At 38.2% G+C, this 20,963-nt stretch overlaps 1 protein-coding gene and 1 non-coding gene across 4 annotated transcripts in view; both read left to right on the plus strand.

Moving 5' to 3' along the window:
* The window catches only part of FRMPD4 (FERM and PDZ domain containing 4), a 300,974-nt gene that overhangs the window by 102,964 nt on the left and 177,047 nt on the right, over positions 1 to 20,963 (plus strand). The window contains exon 1 of one of the 3 annotated variants that reach the window (XM_027675173.1): positions 10,451 to 10,485. The exons of the other annotated variants lie outside the window; for them this stretch is intronic. The gene's annotated coding sequence lies outside the window, so the exon portion shown is untranslated. Of the gene's footprint in view, positions 1 to 10,450; positions 10,486 to 20,963 lie in introns of those variants that run through there. 3 annotated transcript variants of the gene reach the window in all.
* Positions 4,549 to 4,655, plus strand: LOC113963812. Its single transcript, XR_003532970.1, has one exon. It is a non-coding gene; the product is annotated as a U6 spliceosomal RNA (small nuclear RNA).

Consider the following 20,963-nt stretch of genomic DNA (forward strand, 5'->3'; position numbering starts at 1 on the left):
TCAAGCTGGGAGAAGTTTCATGCCTTGTTTTGCACGCCTGCAAGTGATTGGAATTTTGCTTCTGGTTATGTGAATTCCAGGTCCTGACCATTTTATTGTCTGTATTTTTGCTTGAAGAGTAACATAAAGAGTCAAACTTTCTGTTGCGACTAACTGAAAGTGTAATTAATGTAGGGCAAATGCTTTGATAGGGATAAAAAAAATCTCCAAACCAGATGCTGGTGTTAATTGGACACTGAATTGCTTGAAATCATTCATTAGCCTGTGGGTACAGTATTCCCAATCAGGTGCAGTTTGATTTCAGGCGGAGAGTGATAAGATAATCTTTTTTTTTAATTAAGGTGATATTATAAATTAACCTGTCAATAAATGGCATTAACTTTTTCAGCAGTGAAGTTACAAGTGGATGGATTCATAGCACTGTTCTTTAGCCAAAAGAATAAATATTGTATCCAGTGCCGAGTTGTTAAATACTAATGAATAATTTATTTAATGAATTTTACCTTCCTCTGTTCATGATGTGACTGGCAGAGCACCAGCACTCTCCAAATGTTCTGTTCTTCAGAGTTACTCTGATTTTTGGGCTTTAGTGCTTCAACTTTGCTACCCAGGATGCTAACTCCTTTGCTCCGTTCTGGACTAGATAAGTATATTATCTGTTAACTTCCTTGATCCAACTGTGAACCATTTTATATTTTAGGTTTTGGTGGAAAATGTATATTGGTAATTAATTTTTAAATTCAGTTTCTGTGGAAGTTTAGCCTGTGTGTACTGCTGTAAACCTAATTGTGTAAATGATCATGAAAGTGAATTCACAGTGGCGAAGACCTCAAAGTGAATTAAAAATATAGAGAACTGCAGAAATATTTTTTACTATATATGGACAGATTCAGCTTATTTTTCTCTTTTAAAAGATTAATAGGACTTCTGAAAGACAAGTAAACTGTCTTCAAAAGCATTACTAGAAGAAAATTGGCTTACAATGGGCATCTAGTGTAAAGTAATATGTAATAAAATTATTTCCAAGATTTATAAATCTTGCAGATGCAGCTGTTTATTACTGTACTGTTGATCCTGAAGCAGCTCTCTTTAGAAGATGCTCTGCATGTATGGTATCTTTTGACCAGATTTAAAAACAAAACAAACACTGTGGCATGTTCTGGTGTACTATGCTGCAGTGAAAATGAAATGCAGAGTCCCTGGAACTGGGACCATGTTGGGACGAGACTTATGCAGGAAGTGTTGCTGGATCTGAAGAGGTAATTCTGAGGTGTATATGGAGTTGCTGAACATCATCGCTGCTCCTGTTCAGAGCAGCTGCTGCGTTTTAAGCCCCTATGCTGCTGCTGCTGCTGGTTCACCCCATGCCCTATATAATCCAGTTTGCAGCAAGACACTTGACATTTTGAGATTTTTTTTTAGCATATTTTTCTCTTTGTCATCTTCTGACTTCTGCACACTATTTAAAATAGCACTACTATTCACTACTACCTCATCTGCTTCTCAAAGACTACCAAATCTACTTTTGTTGAAAGATATGATGTTGTTATGTCTTTTTTCTCATGCCCTCTTAGTAGACATTTTGGAGGTTGTTACTGAGGTCTGGGCAGGTCTTTTTCCCTTACTAAGTGTGAGAGAGGGAGGCATGTGCAGGAGCTCATATGCAGACTTTGACAGAGGGAGGAGAAATAGTGCTTCCGTATTCATTGCTGGAGCTCTGCTGGGAACACTTGTGCAACCGAGGTCAAAAGATTTCAAGTAGAAATGCAGTTTTCTTAGTCCCTGAATACAGATCATTTGTCTTACCTGGTCTGTTGCAGGCAATAGCTTTTAACCAGTCTTTAAAATCAATTGGTGGATTATGTTTATGACAGAATGGCTTTTACTGAAAGTCTCTGTCCTTTAGGAAGCAGGGCCTAGGTCCTGAGTGTACGTGCTTTGAGCAGTGGTCAATTATTTGATAGCAGGCTTTTTTTCCTGCTAACTATTTCCATGACGTTATATGTGGTGTTACCCACAGGCATATTGGGATGCTGAAGTGGAACTTTTTAAATTACTATTTTTGATTGATTTGAGAGGACATAGGAGGTGTGAAGATCTACTATTGAAAATTAAAGAAAAAAAACAAACAAACAAACAAACAAAAAAACCAAAAAACCCACAACCAAAAAAAACCCCAAGGCACAAGGCACTGAACAGTGTGTTCAGCTGCATTTATTCTACCTTTGCAAAACAAAATAATTACTTTTAATTTCTATTTCCTGTCTGAATTAATTGCATTTTGTACTCAAATGTGTGTTCTTCTGAATTATTCTCTTCTTAATGGACTTCCTGCTTAACTGCATTTTTAATTACATAGCCTTCATAATAACGTAAATGTTTGTATTTATCTCCTGTTCCCTACTTTTTGATATATTCCCCACACTCCATACATTTCAGTAGCACTTTAAGCTCCCATTTTGTTTTGCCTGAGTTCACTATAGGTACCAAAGGCTGTTGATTTTCTGTCAGTTGGCAGTTTCACCTATTTTAATGAAGACTGGGCAAATTCTCTGTTACTGTACAACACTGTAGCAGTGAGGGCAGGAGAAGAACTGATATTGCTCAGGGACTTCCAAAGGATCCATAGCCTTGAGGAAAACGTGGAGAAAATGTAGATTAAATAAAAGAAATACTTATTTTTTTACATCTCTACCAGTACTGTGACTCACCAGGAGGGAAGAAAAGAAGTTGATTTTCCTTCAGCTTCTTGCAGAGACCATATATACGCTTTTCTTATGTTATTGAATGATAAGTAGAAAATTAGAGATTGACCATTGCGGGGTTTCATCCTAACAGGAGAAAGCTTCTCTCAGCTCAAACAGCCAGAGAGCAGGTTGTCTTTTCAGGGAGGTGTGGGGGAAATATTTCTCAAGATTCTGTGCTCAGAAGGGAGCAAACCTGGTTGCCCGGTGTTGGGGTAGTATGAACCATGGAGTATTTCAGAAAATACTCCACTTGAGAAAGTGCTCTTCTCTTCCTCTCTGGAGAGAAGATATTTTTACTACTTTTAATTAATAGCATTTTAGTATCAGAAAAGAAAAGGAGTTCATGCTTGGTTTTGGCAGTTGCAAATATGAGTGCGAAACTATTTTCTTAGTAGGAGGGATGGTTTTGCATGCTGTGGGGAGAGGTAACCGTGTGCTGGTCTGCCATCAGCCCATTTCTTATCGACCTGTTGCTAATGACAGGCCAACTGCAGGAGTTCCCATTTTTTCTGATTTTACTTTTCAGGTGTTCAGTTTCTCTACAGATCTTTGTCTTGAAACCCTGAATTTTTTAGCAGGAGAGCTTGAGTGTACTTTGAACTGTCTATGCCTGAATGAAGGTCTGTGGCTTTGGTGGATGGATGCTTTTTGGCCACTAACGATTGCTTTAGCTGCCAACCTGGAGCTACTAAATGAATGGAAATTCTCTGACAGAGTGACAGTGCCAACAGACAAGGGCCTATTCTGAGCTTGCTCATTATACCAGACAACAAAAATGTTGTGAAGCTGCATAACACTTGCATTGTGATTAGATGCATCACTTATTCATGTTCTGCAAAATAAACACATTTAGATAGCTGACCATGATAAGCATTATAAGAAGTAATGGTCTTTAAGCGTCAGCAGAGACATAATTAAGCTGAATATTGAAAAGAGCTTCACAGCTGTGAGTACAGTTAACCAATGAAATGGGCTCTCAAAAAGGCTGGTAATGTTCCACATCATCTTTCTGTCCCACATTTTTGGGTCCAAGAATAATGTAATTAATACCCTATTGAAGGTGAGACCAGCCTTCTGTACTTTGAAGTGGACAGTAACCATCCATTAATCCACCCCCTCTGAAGCCTTTGGGGGAGCTGCTGCACTGTAACCCTGCTGGGGCCAGGGCTAGGGTGCGTTAATTCTCAAGATGAGACACTTGTATGTCATTTATAGGAAGAAGGATTGCTCATAGGAAGTTGATGTGTTCAGCATTGAGGTAGTGTACAGTGGTACAGCAGTCACGGTACAAATCCTTAGGCTCTTCCTTAATTAGAGGAAATGTAATTTTCCACAAAAAGAAATTTTACGCTACTGTGTTTCACCTATGAGTGACTTGGTGTTCAGAGCATTAACTGGGAGCCTACAATCATAGAATCATAGAATATGCTGAGTTGGAAGGGACCCATCAGGGTCATTGAGTCCAACTCCTAACCCTGTGCAGGACACCCCAAGAATCACACCATGTGCCTGAGAGCATTGTCCTTAAACAGACTTGGGGCTGTGATTTTGTCCCTCCCTGGGGAACCTGTTTCAGTGCTCATCTACCCTTTGGGTGAAAAACCTTTTCCTGATATCCAACTTAAACCTCCCCCGACTCAGCTTCAGACCATTCCTTCGAGTCCCGTCACTGGTCACAAGAGTGAAGAGATCGGTACCTGCCTTTCCGCTCCCCCTCGTGAGAATGCTGCTGGCATCTGAACTGATCTGCTAACTTGGGGCTATTGGAAAGGGACAGGAGACATCCAACAGACATCCAGTTGTGCTCACTTCAGCAGCACGTATGCTACAATTGGAAAGATGCAGAACTATTTAGCACAACCCCTGTGCAAGAATGACATGCAAATTCATGAAGTATTCCATATTTTAGGGAAATGGTCACAGCACCAAGCCTGTTGGAGTTCAGGGAGTGTTTGGACAACACTATAAATAATATGGTTTAGTATTAGGTAGTCCTGCAAGGAGCAGGGAGTTGGACTTGATCATTATGGGTCCCTTCCAACGTGAGCTATTCTATGAATCTGATTCTTATGAACAGCAGGGAAAGGGAAAGAGAAAAAAGTCAGAGAGTGAAGTATAAGGAAACCACAAAGATGGAAAAGAAGAAATTCATTCATTCAATTCATGGCTAGGCTTCGCGAACGAAAATTTGGGAAGGGCTCTACCCACGTATGTTGCACGAAGGAAAAGAAGAAATCACATGGCAAAAGGAGAGGTTGGAAAGGCTAGTGGAAGTGGTGGAGAAAGCTGTTAAATAAAGAAGGAAATTAAAGGTGAAGAGAAATGCAAATAAATGAAAATCAGAGAACCAGATTGGAAGAGGAGGAAGAAGGCAATGATTTGAGTCATCCACTTTATTAAAAAGTATGGATAAAATAACAGTGATAAGAGCATCTGTCTATAACAGCTATGCAAACATACAAAACCTACTATTGATTAGATTTCCAGTATGTATATTGGCAGATGGATTCACTTGGAGTGTTTTATGTAAGCCACAGGCTTAGCTGTGTCTTATTTACTGGCCCTTCCTTTTCAAAGATAGCTAGGATATAGTGGTCTGGCAAGATAAGGATGATGAGCTTGGAAATCCTGTCTCCCATTCTGTATTACTACTGATGTACAGGTAAGCTGCTAGTCTAGGGTGGTAACAAACTTCTAACATTAAATACAAGATGGATGTTAAAAAGTCTTTGTGCATAAATCCCTTTGAGTGTCCTCACCCCTCTCAAACCCCCTGTCCTCCCAAGTGGGACTTTCATAAAAATTTTTTTTATTAAATTTTGACTCTTATTTTGTTATTTCAGGCTCCAAAGCCTGACATTGTTAGGCTTCTCTCCAGAGAGACAGAAGACCAGAAAAACTTGAGTTAGAAATAAAGAAAGGTTACATTTTGCTATGTAAACTATGTATGCAATTAAAAAAAAAAGTTAAAAAAAAACCAACCCCCCCAAAAAAACCAAATCCAAAAAAACCAATGAAACCCCATCAATTGGCTGGAGGGAGGAGAGCCAAGTTTCTGAATACTCAACAGTAAAGTGGAAAATCCTGACTTATGTGAGTTATTGTAGCTCCACTGCTGGCATCTTTATGAATCAGGAATATAGGAAACAAGTCTGTCATATCTCTTGCTTTTCAGTTGATTTGTCACTACTTACACCCAACTTCTCACCTCTATTGGACTCTTACCTTGGGTAAAGTGAAGAAAGAGAGTGAATGCATTATTTTCTTGAGGAATGACAATACTTCCAAAGATGTGTCATTTGGATAGGTATTCAGTGGTAGAGTGACTGACTAGTCCTATTTATTGCTAGGAAAAAGCACTTGAAAGTTAAAATCTGTGGTGTTTAAGAGAGTAAGATATCTCAGTGCTGTTGAAATTCAGTAGGATTTTAGAGACCAAGTTTTTTTTTTTTTAATTTCTGGCTCTTAAAATCACAAACAGAGCTGCAAATGTCACTGTACAATTCTTCCTTTTGCTTTGGTTTGTGCTGTCACCCAGTGTCTTCTTCATGTTTTCAAACAATCACCTTATACTAAATCAGACTTAAGTAGATGTATATCCCTAGATAAAGAACCTTTATTGGCTGTATTAGAATTAATCAGATTAATTTAGGCTAATAAAGTTGTGAGCTTTGTTTTCTCCGCTGTTTTGAGTTGTACTTTTGAAGAAGTGTCTTCTAAGATCATCTCCTCAGAAAAGTCTTTGTGTCAGTCCTTTCTGTTTGCATGTGGTAGAGCACACACTCAGTTAAGCACTGATTTGGTGATCTTCTAATTAAAAATCTCTGCATACAATTGATATTTTGGGGTATTCCTCTGCAGCATGAGAATTAGTTGGTTTTTTCTTCCCCTCCCTGTTGCTAGCTATATCTGTTGTCAAGGCTTCTTATGAACCATCAGTACATTTATTCTTGGAGTTGAGTTTATTTTCTTGTTCACTGGGGGGCGACTCTAGGGAGTCAGCATCATCTTTTGAGTTTCTGCAGACAAGCATGCAGCTACTGCTGTGTTGTGTGGAATCACTGGTTGGTAAAAATAGGGAAATACAGTATTATTCACTTAACTGTTGGTGCATGGGTTGTTATGTGACCTGGAATAAAACTGGGACATGGCTGGGACTTTCTGCAGAGAGCAAGCACAGCTGTGTGCCAGAGAATGAGAGTCCTGAAGTGGTTTAATCCCTGTTATACTTCCATTTGAGAGTTAATAGCAGAAAAGAGGACTTAAAGTTTTAACTCCGTTGGTTCAAATGGGGTAAATGGAGCTTGGCATACGAGAATAACTCCTGGATTGTGCACATGGGTGGTGCTTCCAGTCTCTATCTCTGAATACTGCCTCCTTATTGCACCTCTCTGTTGGTTGTGACTAAAGGTAAACCAGTTGAAAAGACTAGTCAAAATAAAAAAGTCTTGATCTGAATACAAAACACAAAGTACTTTTCCTAGAATTACTCAGCGAGGGACATGCTAGAAAGAGGGTCAGCTCTTAGCTCAGAATAAAAATGAACAAATCAAATATTGAACTACCAGAGAGTTGACATTTCAGCTCCTAGATTTGTCCCTCTTACACATTATCTCATATCTGTAATGTTAATTAAGTTGTATTGCAGTCTTCAGCATATCTAATTGCCATCAGGTGGAATATATGTTCTTCAGTCTACTTGCCTTCTATTTCAGATAGAGAAGAAGGGAATGTTTTTATTGCCTGTTATGTTTTTGTTTGTTTATTTATTTTTCATTGTTTTTCTTATTTTGTTGGTGTTTGGGGTGTGTGTTTGTTTGTTTTTGTTTTTCTTTCTCCTGTTGATTTGGAGGGACAGGGTGTTTGATAAACGGATGCCTTAAACTTTCACCCAAACTTTGTTAACAGAAAAAACACAACCCCCACATATTTGAAGAAGCAATAATTACCTGGCTGCAGTCTGTTTTGAATAGGAACAAGTATGGAACTGGCTGATACTGAAAATGATTAATAAGAGATTAAATGTTGAATGAGCAAAAATTGGAAAGTTTCTCTGCTACCTAGAAAGCCCTCAATGTTCTGCTTCCCCACACGTGGACATTTCCTTAAAAGAGTATGAAGGTACAGTGCACGTGTAGAAGAAAAATATTTTAATTCTTCATTGCAAGTATCAACTGCAATCAACAAAACAGGGGAGAAGAAAAGATGCCAAATGAAACTGCTGGAGGACTGGTTCAGCAAACACTTACGCATGTGACTATCTTAGGTGTAACTAATTAAACTAATATGAACCTTTGCCAACATCAGCATGCATTGCTTAAAAACTCAGGATGAAGCCAGGATACAGAAAAATTAAATCTTGTTTCATGCAAGAATAGCTGATAGATTATTACTCTGTCTCTGAATTTGAAAATATAATATTTATTTCTGTAACTTACAGTGAATATAATTCTCTGGAGAGTATTACTTTGCCATACCTTGTTTCCAAAATTATGTTCTCAAGTTAACAGTTTTTCTGTAATACAGTTGCTGTGGTTTTGTCTTCCTCTGCATGTTGCATTGAGCACTAAACAGAAAGATAAGACGTTCTTCCTTGTCTTTATTCCAAAAAAGGTAGATTGACATCTTTACATGATGTCATCTCCTTTTCTCCACTAAAAGGAGAAATAGACAATGGCATAGCATCAACAACAGTAGATAGAATAGGAAGACTCTGAAAAAAATTCCATAATATTTTCTTTTTATCATCTTACTTCACTGCTGAATGCTTTCAATAACAGATTTGGTTGGAGTTGTGTGTCTTCCTAGTCTTTTAAAATTACCAAGTCTTGCTTGATAAACTTGAATTTAAACAAAATCATTTTGTCACACTGGGGGTACTGTCAGTTGGGCGTATCAGCCTATAAAGCCTCTGATGACTTTCAAGATAACACAACATGCCCTGTTGTATTGCAACTATTAAGAAAATCTAGTTTCCAGCAGCACAAGAACTTTCTGAAGCTCCTGCTCTGTTTTGTGGGGTTATGTTAGGGGGAAACCCTGCTCTGTAGGGCTGAATGATGGGGATGATCAATCCAGGACAGTGAGTGGAGATATGTGATATATCCCCCTCTCCTCCCTGCCCCTAACCAAATAGTCAGACATCTCTGAAAATTCCTGAGGTCAGTCCTGCAGCATAAGTGGTGTTAAAGAGACAGTGTTTTAGAAAGGACATAGTGACAGAATGAGAAATACAGTGTTAAGTGGAGGGCATATTAACAATATAGTGAAAAGAAAGAGAAACAAATAAATGGGAAAAGCAAGGAAGATACAGAAGCCATCAAGAGAAATTGTATTTTTAAGGCTTCATTTTATTGAACTTTTATTATTTTATCAAAGACAATAGTGAAAGGTATTGCCATAGATAGTGTTTTTCTCTAACTCAATAATTCAAAGAGATTTTCACTTAAAATAGCAGCTTCTCTGTCCTATTACTTGTAACATGCATTTTTATTATGACTAGGAAACTGAATTTTTAAAATAACTTTATACTTCCCTGCTCTCTTGAAATAAATGATCTTTGCAATAGACTTCTTTCCTACTGTTGTAGAAGGCGATCACCTCATGGAGAATGCTCCTGAAATATAAATAATGTATTGATAGGAACTGTAGAACGATGTAGGTGGAGGACTAGAAAAACTGAGTGTTTGCCAGGCTCTTTTATTATTTATCAAAGCTGGTTAAATCTAATTGTCACAGCCCAAGATACTCAAAGATCTTGGTAAAAGGCATTCTTTTAATAAGTCATATTTCTTTAACAAAAAATGACAGTTGCATTAGTAATGTTCTTTAAAGAGTTGCAGGCTCTAGGAAGTTGGTTATGGTGTTGTAGTTTTTTGATTTGTTTTGTTTTGTTTTCTTTCCTTGTTTGTTTGTGGATTTTTTAATAGAGATTTTAACCTGTAATGTTTTGTTGACAAATTCAGAAATTGTAAATTTTTATCATATGGAGCTCTGATACAATAGACAAAATAACTATTTTTAATTAAAAACTTGTTTGTACTTTAATTGAACTGCCAAAGTTTTTTCTGAGGACCACAGAGCTAGTTTATAAAATAGACTTACCTTGAGGACATATTTGAAAATTCAAGCCCTTAATGCTTTTGGAAGCCAAAATAGTTCTTAAATCTGGTTGTTAATAGCCAGACAGTTAGCTGTATGGAATATTAGCAGAATATTTTTCACGTCAGTATTGCATACTATCACTTGGAGTAGCAGGTTTGATTATTTTTTGAGTAGCCCCAATGGGGTCATAAAGCACGTGCAATATATAGTGAGTGTGTGTATACCAAACGTAAATACAAGTGTACAGATAGTGTCTGGCCATAAAAGAAGTAGAATGGTTGCAGGCGTGCTGGCACACACCAGGGAGAAGAAAGAGAGCCCTGTAATAAAATCTCATTGAGGATGCAGAGAGTATGTTTCAGCATTAGGCATTCTCCTCATGTTTCACATAAATGCATCCTCCTCTCAGGAGGGGATGAACAGTGCACTTGCACCGGCTCATTCAAATTGACTGTTGGTAAAAGAAGAGTCTTGAGCAAACACTGAACAGTCTGGCATTTTTTAAAGACAGGGGAAAGGTTAAGCTGACTGCTGTTTAAACTGCTGTTTATTGGATATTTATTTGCTGACCGTGTTTATTGAAGGTTGTGTTGAAAGGATCATTGGCAAGATTTTGGATGGCCACATAGAACAGGTCAGAATTCTATTAAACTAATGCAGTTTTAACAATGAAGTATGGATCTTCATAGGTGACTTAGTTGTTTTTATATCTGATGATAGTTAGGTTGTATTTTGCTAGGAGATAAAGAAGAGTAGGATGTGCTTTCTCTGTGTTCTTTCCTTTTCTCTCTCTGACAGCAACTTTAACTTTGCTTAGAGCCATAGTAAATGAGAAACTTCACAAGATACGACATTTACTAACCAGAAAATTTATTAAAAATAATTAGACTTCACTATGAATGTTTTGTTTCTATTATTTTTGTTTTATGTTTCAAAAATAACATAGAATTCCCTGAACCCTAACTTGCTAGTTTTCTCCTTAATGTGCTGAGGGGCTGCGTGGGGGAGAGTCACCGTTACTCTTCTGGGTGAAGCAGAGTCATCTTGCAGTGCCTTAGGCATATTTTAAAAGCATCACTAGTTAATTATAGAAAGAAAAGGTAAGGCTATATGTGCACACTAGATCTGATTTTGTATTGCTCTCACAGTGAAGAGGTTTATAAGAACCAAGGAATTTTTATGTTATTTTTCACCTGTTGTAACTCTCCTACCTTTTCATAGATACACACATGATCATCACCTATATCTGTATCTATATCTAAATATCAGAAATAAATTCCTTCACTATTTCATCAAGGCATCTCTTTAATGGTGTCTGAAACATTAAGGGAAGTCTTGTGTTACAAATGCATCTGAAGTGTATTTTTTTCTCTTTCTTCGCATGCCCATGCTCTCTGTTTTTTGTTGTTTTTTGTTGTTGTTGTTTTTTATTTTGAAGGCACCTTTTCTAGGACTTTAATGCTGATTTATTATTTTTATTATTTAATTCAGATATTTTTCCCTGTCTTTCCCAGAGATAGGATAAAAGGTCTTGTATGATAATGCTGCAATGAAAGTTTGTGTTCCTGCATGTGAAGTCTTGCTTAAGTAGTGAAAGTAGTCTGCAATATTTGCTCAAGGGAGCTGTTGCTCTCAGAAAATGTCCAAAATAGCAGTGTTTTACTTCAAAAATGTGTGTGTATATATGTCATTTATATATATAAATACATGCTATAGGTGTCTAGAGCAGGTATTGAATTTTCTATGCAAAATGTACCTATAGTGGTTGTGTTAGTGGCACTATCTTCGGGTGACTTAGACATTCTTCCATGAACATTCTGGATTAGAGGTTCCTAGAGGAATAAAATGAACTTCCATGCAGCTAATCTTGGGGTTGATGGACTCAGTTTGGATGATTTACTGTAGAGAAGCTGTAAGAGGTGACATGCTCTGTACATGCTGCCTCGGACAGTTTGATTGCATCAGTGGTATTGGGTGAATGGCAGAAACCAGGTGGTCCTGCTGTCATTACTGGTAGTAAACAAAGCACTGATCAATAAGCTTATGAAGCCTATATAGCATTTCAGTACTGGAATGTGGTTTTCTTTTGTGGTTTTTGGCTTTGTTTGTTTATTTTGTTTTGTTTATTTTTATTAGGGAAAACAGTCTTGCACTGGACTCTGTGTGTGTGTGCTGCATGGGCTGTTGCTCTCTAGAAATCAGAGTAAGTCTAGAATCCTAAGACTATAAAATATGCTCCAGAGCTGGGTAAATGCTTTCTGTGAGTTTCCCCAGTGTCTGTTAAATAGGTTTCCAGAAGGCTTGGTTTGACTGTATGTGCATAAAAGTATTATGTGAGCAGCACTTGGCTTATTCAGTTCCGCAAAGATTTTTTTGAATCCTGGCCTGCACCACCTCTGTTGCAGCAGCTAATATTGGAAACCCTAGATGTGATGTTCAGTTTTGAGTGAAAGACGCTGCTATGGAAAAAGATATGACATGAAGCCTACAGAATTATTATGGTCCAAGGGATTGCCTTGTTGCCCCCATAGTTGTGAGATGCTCTGGATTTGACTGTACTTGTTGCTTGGTACAGTGGGGAACAACAGGTGACTCTGTCATGTGCCAGTGTTTAGAGGGGAGAAGAAAAGTGAGGCAAGTTGAGATTTGCACCACTTTCAATACTGATTAAAAGGCTGAAAGACATTAACTTTTCCTGATCTGGACAGCTGTATTGGGTTTGCATGGCCAGGTCTTGGTAGCAGGGGAGCTTCTGTGAGAAGCTGCCAGAAGCTTCCCCCCTGTCAGTCAGAGCCAATGCCAGCCGGCTTCAGGACAGACATGCTGCTGGCCAAGGCTGAGCCAATCAGGAATGAAAATAACACCTCTGTGATAAGAAATTTAAGAAAGAAAAAAAGTTATTGCAGGGATGTAATTGCAGCCAGAGAAGAGAGGAGTGAGAATACGCGAGAGAAACAACTTGGCAGACACCAAGGTCAGTGGAGAAGGAGGTGGAGGAGTGCTCCAGGTGCTGGAGCAGAGATTCCCCTGCAGCCTGTGGTGCAGACTATGGTGAGGCAGCTGTGCCCCTGCAGCCCATGGAGGACCACAGGGGTGCAGAGATCCACCTGCAGCCCATGGAGGAGCTCCCCCACTGGAGCAGGTGGTTGCCTGAAAAGATGTTGTGAACCTGTGGAAAACCTGTGCTGGAGCAGGGTCCTGGCAGGGACCTGCTGACCCATGGAAGGAGGAGCCCATGCTGGAGCAGGTTTTCCTGGTAGGACTTGTGACCCTGTGAGGGACCCACACTGGAGCGGCCTGTGCCTGAAGGACTGCACCTCGTGGGATGGAGTTGGACAAGTTTGTGAAGGGCTGTCTTCTGTGGGAGGGACTCTTCTCCCTGAGCAGTGGCAGGAACGTGTGATGAACTGACTGGTAACCCCCATTCCCTGTCTCCCTGAGCCACTGGTGGGGGAGGAGGTAGAGCCTGTGAAGGAGGAAGGGGTGGGGGGAAGGGGTTATTTTTAAGATTTATTTTACTTCTCATTATCCTGCTTTGATTTTGATAGTAATTAATTCAATTAATATCTCCAATTTGAGTCTACTTTGCCCATGACAGTATTTGGTGAGTGATTTCTCCCAGAACATATCTCAATTCATGAACCTTTGTTATATTTTGTCTCCCTTGTCCATCTGAGAAGAGGATGATAGAGCAGCTTTGGTGGGTATCTGGCATCCAACCAGGGTCAACCATTACAATAGCCCTCTTCCTATCCCATATACATGGCAGGTTTTGATTGTACTCAATTTTATGCTGTTAAGTTCATGTCAGTGTTTGGGAGATGTGTGGTGGAATATTTTTTCTCTTTAATTTTTTTTTAAATCAACTCATTTTGTAATCTTCTTTGAAAACTGGAAGTGGAATCCAAGCGATATCTTAAACATTAATTAACTTCCAGTACCAGAAGAGGGCTTCTTGCTTTTCTGAAATCTGATGATTAATGCTTTCATTTACTTCTAAGTGATACGTTGTTTGTCATGTCACCACTGAAGTCCTGATGTTTTTGGTTTGCACAGGCAAATGTTTCCTTTTCGCTTGCAAAACTGCTTTAGCTTCTTGTCCAGAATCCAAATAGTGAATGGAGTTTAAAATTTGAATTAATCTTAGAATAGTATTTTGCAACTAAATTTAACATCAAATTTTATAGAATTATTAGGGTTGGAATGGGTCTTAAAGATCATCTAGTTCCAACACCCCTTTAGTGGGCAGGAAACCTTCCACTAGACCAAGTTACTCAGAGCTGCATCCTGCCTGGTCTTGTACACCCCCTGGGATGGTGAGTCCATAACCACTCTGGGCAGTAAGTTAAATCCTTTTTTCTGAGTACTTATAAGAAAGATTAAGGTGATGACAGCCCATTTTTCTGCATGTAAACAGGATGCTTTCAATAGCGTTACATAGCTGATTCTGCTGATAAGCTCAGAGGGTTCAAATTCGGAAAGAATACAAAACAAACCAGTCAGTCAGCAGGTCTGCACATCCGTCTTTTGACTGCTGAACATTTTAAACATTTTTATTCTAGAAAAGCTGTCGGTGAGTTCTCAATCAATATTTACAGTATTCAGTTTTCTTGGAGAACATATAGAATATCTCCAGGTATATTATAAACTACACTCCACTTGTGAATGAGTGCAGCCTTTCACTTGATGATAGAGAAATGTCAAAGGGGCTGTGTGGTTATCCCTGCATCGTTTCAGAATGGCAATAGAAGAATTATCCATTTATTGGAGGATATGTCTGACCTGTCCCATGGAAGATGTAAACTGGTACATTAGAAGAGGTGGAAGGAAAATCAGAGTTAACATTGTTTTGGAAAGGGTTTATCATTATCTTTGGGAAAGTGTAACTTCGCTGCTTATGCCTGTGAAATTGTCCATTTGTGGACAATTCTACAATTCTACCTTGTAAAGAAAACTAAACATGCTAACGGAATTTAGAGGGATTGATATGAAATGGGGTAATAGGGTTGGGTATGTGTAAGCTAGTATACTAAAAGGTAAGGGATATAATGCAGTTACATTAAAATCTACATTTACTACACAACTACTTCTAAAATCTACAAAAGCTAAAAAATCCAAAAAGCTCTGAGGTATCAGTAGTGCTTTGCTTTCACAGCGAGTGAAAGTGTTGTTGGTGTTTGTATGTTTACATTGTAAATGCAAGTACCATGTGTGCTTCTGATGGATGCCCACTGAAGGCAAAGGCAGACTTTAAGGTAAAAAGTACTATTATGCTATATTTAGTCAGTTGCTTACTCATTTTGCAGATGGGGGGAAAAAACTTTTCTCTTATTGGAATGTTGAGGATAGCTAGCAATTCAGAGGTTTTCAGAAGCTCTAGTTCAGAAAGAATACAAATATCTCTGGAAAATAGTAAGAAATGGTAACTTACATAATGTTCCTAACGTACACGTTTTTCCTTGTTAAAATTTAGTTCAAGAAGGAAGATATTCCAAATTGAGAGTATTAATAGATTTTGTATATGAAGCTATTATTTCAGTTCAAGCTGTAGTCATTCAAGAAGGTTTTGATCATTTTCACACCTGTCTGAGAGCTGCATAGAGGGGAAAGGCTCAAAGTTGTGCTTATGCTCTGGGAAGGACTGAGCTCAGCCCTTCCTGGTGACTGGTCAGTCAGCTGGGAGGTGGCCATGAGCTACGTTTTTACACAGCTGTTTTCATAGAAACAGTCTCTCTTGAGGATTTTTTTAGGGAAAGAGAGGTAGCTTGATGTCTGAGGTAGGGGATGCTGCAGCTGTTGGAAAGTGCTGTAAATGATATTAAAAGGTAATTATAACTCAGTATTTTTCTAAGAAACTAAAAAGTTGTTTGCCAATGAAAACAGTTCATTGAAGTTCATGCTTTATGGATATCAAAGGGATGATGAGGATATAGGCATTGCAGAAAGTAGCAATAGGACAATAATGTCCTTGCTGCAGATTAGGTTGTCTTGCATCAAATTTTTCTTGGTCTTTGAAAATCCTTTTGCAGTCATGTTTTTTGCCAGTTTTTTGTTAGACTTTTTCCAACTCAACATTTAAGATGCAGAAAATGTAAATGTCACTTCCATATTAAGGATTAGCTCTGGGCTTGGAGAAAAAAGCATAAAGTTAATTGGAAGGTCATAAATAAATCATTGCTTTTCTTGTGTGTGTTTATGCATGAAGTTTCAAAAATTGCTTAGTGGTGGACTTGGCAGTGCTGGGTTTATTGTTCTATGATTCTATAATATGATACTGTGAATCAATAGAATTAATATAATCTTAGAACATGATAATTAATACACATCTGTCATTTTAGGAAGATTTCCAAGAGAACTTTTTAGTGTATTTTTTGCTGTTAATTAAACATAAAAACTTCTTCAAGTAACTGTTATAGTTAAATTGCCTCACTAGTGCTGAACAAGTGGTCTTGGAGGCCGTGAATCACATGAGAGCACTGTGCAATCTCTGACTGTACAGGACTGTGGAACTGCAATGGTGTGTAGCCTTTCTGCCTCAAAAACCAATGAGTGAGCTGGCCAGAAGCAGAGACCCCTCTTCTAGCTGAGTCAATGAGGACATCAGCATTAGTCATGGGAGCAGCTGGCACTTCCACTAGGGTGGGGTGCAGAGGGGATCCAGCCACGGTGTAGTGTCAGTAAAATAATCTCGTGTCACCTCCTCGAATCCTTCGGGTTTGCAGTGATCTGAACTGTAGTATTTACAGTTATGTGTGGTCACTAGAGTATCTCAGACTTCAGTGAGTTGTTACCATTTAGAGATGGTATTTAAATTTCATAAAGGTATAGGCAATACAGAAGTTATGTGAGGAAGCACTTAGTTGATGTGAAAGTGGTTTGCCAAACAAAACTGCACTAAATTGTTGTGGGGTGAGGATAATTCAGATTTTGCAAAGTATCTTGTGTATAGTGTGCTCTAGATTAGCTATATTTTAAATGTATAATATGAGGCTAAGGAGTGAAAATTTTATGTATCTTAGTTATCAGCCTTCTGTTTTTTTTCAGAGCATTTTCATATGCTGTTTCCTGGTGGAGTCTCTTCCTATGGTTTCATAGTTTGATAGTAGTAGGTGGAAATTGTTACCTTGCTCCTAATTTAATAATTGTAAAAAGTAAACAAATAAAAATATTTATAGTCTAAAGGAGGACATAGTGGTGGGGTTTTTTTTGTTCCTCTATCTTGGTAACTATGAAATTAACACTGAGTGGATGCTGTGCTCAGAAAACAAATGTTGAACATAATTCTATTTTGAATTAAAGTGGCACCATACCAGTGTGTATATCATTATTGATACTCTCTGGGGGCTTGTAAAGTACACATATCACTGTTTTGGACTGCAAATCCCTTTACTGTGATACTAGAAAACAGTAATAGGCAATATATGAAAATGATGAAGTGGAAACTCTTTTCTTAGTCTTGAAGCCATTCCTGTTCTAAATAGGTAGCTATTATACCAAAGAAATTAGTGTTCTGCAATGTTAAATTTGTGAAAGCTTCAAGGTGTTTTCTTTTTTTTTTTTTTTCCCTGAAAATATATTTAAACCAATTATTTGAGCAAGTCTGCAAAACTATTAGTACAAGGTTATGGATTTTCCACTGATTTCTGAATTGCCCTCATCATAAGCTTTTCTTTCATCTGGGCACTCACCATATATATGGTGAGATTGGTGCTTATTGCCTCCTTCACAGGATGAACTAAAGCCATGATGTTGCCTTTGATGTAGAAACAACAACCAGCTGTTCTGCTCTACTTCTCTTTTCCAAGGACTTCAGGTGAGGTAAAATTGCAGATGATGAGGATAATGGATTCAAGGTAGAGGAGTTGGGGAACTTCTTGATATATTAGAGCTGAGAGATGACAGACATAGCAAATACTAAATAAGAAAGAAGATAATGAATTGAAAGAAAGGTTGCTCTCGAAAGGCTGGTGGCATAACCAGATGAAGCCTATACCCATTTGTGATTGAAACTTGTGTATTGTTTGTAGGTTGTGTTTTGTTTATCTTCTGATGGATTTCCACTTCAGATGAACAAAAAAAGTTCTAACTTTCCATGTGGGTTTTTGGTGGCAAAAATCAGCTTCCTCGAAGACGAATTAGTATCATGGGATTACTTTTTATATTTATGTTCATATATCTGTTCAAACACAGATATATGTTGTTGTTGGATCTGGGAGTTATTTTTGTCCCTCTTAAGTTTTAAATACTTAATCTGTGAAGTCTTCTCTGGAGCCAAGTGGGTTGTTTTTTTTCATATTGATGAGCTATACCTCATAACTGTCTGGCAGAGCTAAAGTGCAGTTGTTTACATCTCTGTGCTTGTATTTCATTTCTATTCTCAGCCAAAGTGCTGAACCATAACAAATCTACAATGTAGAACATTTCTTTATAAAGATTGAGCACAGTAATTTTACAAACTGGAATAGAGTTTATTTAACAGGGGAAGAAAAGAAAGGAAATTCATCAGCCTGGGCCCTTTATTCCTATCCCGCTTCTAGCTGATGTTTCCAGACTTGGCACAGTTGAGTTCCAGCTCCCCAGTTCAGGAGCATGAACTTTACCTGGGATAAGGGCTGGGTGTATTAAAGCTTCAGGAGGCTTCTCTTGTGCTAGGCAGTGACCACCAACAATTACAGTTCTCCTTCTGTAAACCTGATGCATTGTGTAGAGTTTTAAAAGCTGTATTGACAAACATGTAGTCGGGATAATTAGCCTCTGGAGGCTTCATTGAGAGACATGAGAAAGCAGCTGTCTGGTATTTTAAGGAAGTGGGGTCCTTTGCAACAACAGTGATGTAGGGCTGAAGGTCAGTTCCTGTGACATAACAGAAGATGTGTAATTACATTTTTTGTATTTTATAAACTACTTGCTTATGGCAATGTGAATTTTTGATAGACTCTGCAAAGCATGAGGGAGGATGGACTTTCCCACTAGTGGGAACAGCGATATTTGCTGAGGCATCTCTTTGATTAGCTCTGGGCCATTAATAATGGTGAGAGATATTTGAAAACATGAGCAAAAAGATCTTTTGAGATTGGGATAGTTGAAAGAAGGGTGAGAGCGAGAGAAAAAAGAAAGCTTTTTTTTTTTTTGTGTTGTCGAATCTTCTGGATATGGGCAGGATCCTTTTGCGATGTGAAAATAAGGCTGTAGTGTGAAACATGACAAAAAAAAGGCCTCTAGATTTTTAACTAGATTGTTTTTGAGTGTACAGAGTCTGACACGTCCTGTTCTTGTCCATCCGTGCACATGAATGTCTTTTTAGAAAAGAATAAAAAATGCCTGTCAGCAGCTGGAATGTTCCAGGGGTCCCGTTTCCACAGTGCCACTGAGAAAAGAACTTCTTGACAAAACGTGGGAGCGAAGCTTGCTCATCCAGAGCTTTGCTTGTGGGTAGGATCCCACCTTTTCATTACCATTTTTTTATAGTTTTTGGTTGAAAATTTAGGACTGTAGTGATATTTATGCTGGTTATGACTTCTTTCTGTAAGCATTTTGCATCTATTCTTAGGTATTTTATACAGAAACGTGAAAACTGAGAGGGAAAACTTGCAGAAAACATAGTTATCTAAACAGGAGTTTGACTAGTCAGATGGCTTGAAACATTGAAAAAATGGATAGGAAGATTAAAGCTGATTTTACAACTTTCCAGCTTGGTTTCACAGTTTATGCTAATTTGTTTTTACACTTTGAAGGAATTATTACTGTTTATTATAGTTATTGTTTAAGAATAAATATTCTAAAATGTGAGATGTGAGAGCCAAAAAAAAAAGAAGTTCCACAGCAATTTCCAGCAGAACTTTAATTCGAATAACAATTTTGATAGTGTCTCTCTTAGAACTTATTCATAACTGAGACTGCACCAAAGTGCCTTAGAGGACAAATCATTTTTAGGTCTGAACAAGTTTCAGTTTGGACTCATGCCTATTATATCTTCAAAGTGCAGAGCATGAGAATATGTCACAAGAATTTGGGTGCAGGAGAGCAGCATATCTATGGTTTGAAGAAGCAAGTTGCCTTGCATAATGTGCAGTTTCTTATGGGAAATTAAAATCTGAGCATTGAATTCCTTTATTGAGCTTTCTTGTTTCCAGGAAAGTGGTTTGGTTTTCTCTTCTTATGCTTTGCACTCACAGACATGCCTTTCTTCATGTGAAAGGTAGATGAGAAACAATTTATTATTTTTTGTTTGTTGGAGAAAGCAGTTCTGTAAAAAGTCAAGTAAGAGTCTGGAAAACACAAGAATTCTTCCCTCATCTTTTTTGCTTTGTTTTTGGAGCTGTTTGTTATAGGGTGGTACTGAATAAACCATCTGGGTTCCCAGAAAGTGTTTACTTTTTTTTTCCTGTAGCTGACCATTTTAATCAAAAGTACAGTTGTCTGCACAGTGACTGTAAAAAAGCCGTATTTCTGGTCTGTTACACGTGCTTGCCCAGGCTCTACAGTCCTTGCTTGTAAATACAAGTTAGCAATTGTAGATCATCAAATGTATATATGTATGCATGTGTTCTTTCTTTAAATATGAAAACTGAACTTTGACCTTTCCTGCAATGTGCTGCCTTGCTGGCTGGCAGCCACCCGGCTAATCGGGGTGAGATCAGGGCTGTTGATGTCAGGGACCGAGGTGGGCCCAGGCTAGTGTTGGTTTGGGGTAATGTAATAAATAGCTATGATTTGTTCCTGGAAAATTTATGATTGCAGAAAATTACAGGGCAACACTCAGTGATTTTTATTTGTTGGTTTGGTTTTTTTTTTGTTTTTTTTTTTTTCTAACTTGGTACTATTATTTTCTTTCAGTAAGTGCGTGGAGAAATACTACCTGAAGTCAAGGGTCTTGAATATTATTTTATTTCTTATGAACAACAACGGCAATATCCTTCCCAAACCTCATTGCTTCTGTATTAGAACTGTATTAAAGTTTGGAGCTCCCTACATGGTATTGGGCAGCTGAGTCACACATACACAGAAAGCCTGTCAGTGTGGTATTTGCTATCCTTGCAGATGTTCATGCTTGCCCTATGGAAACACAACCAACCAGCCTTGGCAAGGACTAAATTCCCAGCATTTATGCTC

This window comes from Neopelma chrysocephalum, unplaced genomic scaffold, assembly GCF_003984885.1.
Source record: "Neopelma chrysocephalum unplaced genomic scaffold, ASM398488v2 Primary Assembly neopelma1_25, whole genome shotgun sequence".
Lineage (NCBI taxonomy): Eukaryota > Metazoa > Chordata > Aves > Passeriformes > Pipridae > Neopelma > Neopelma chrysocephalum.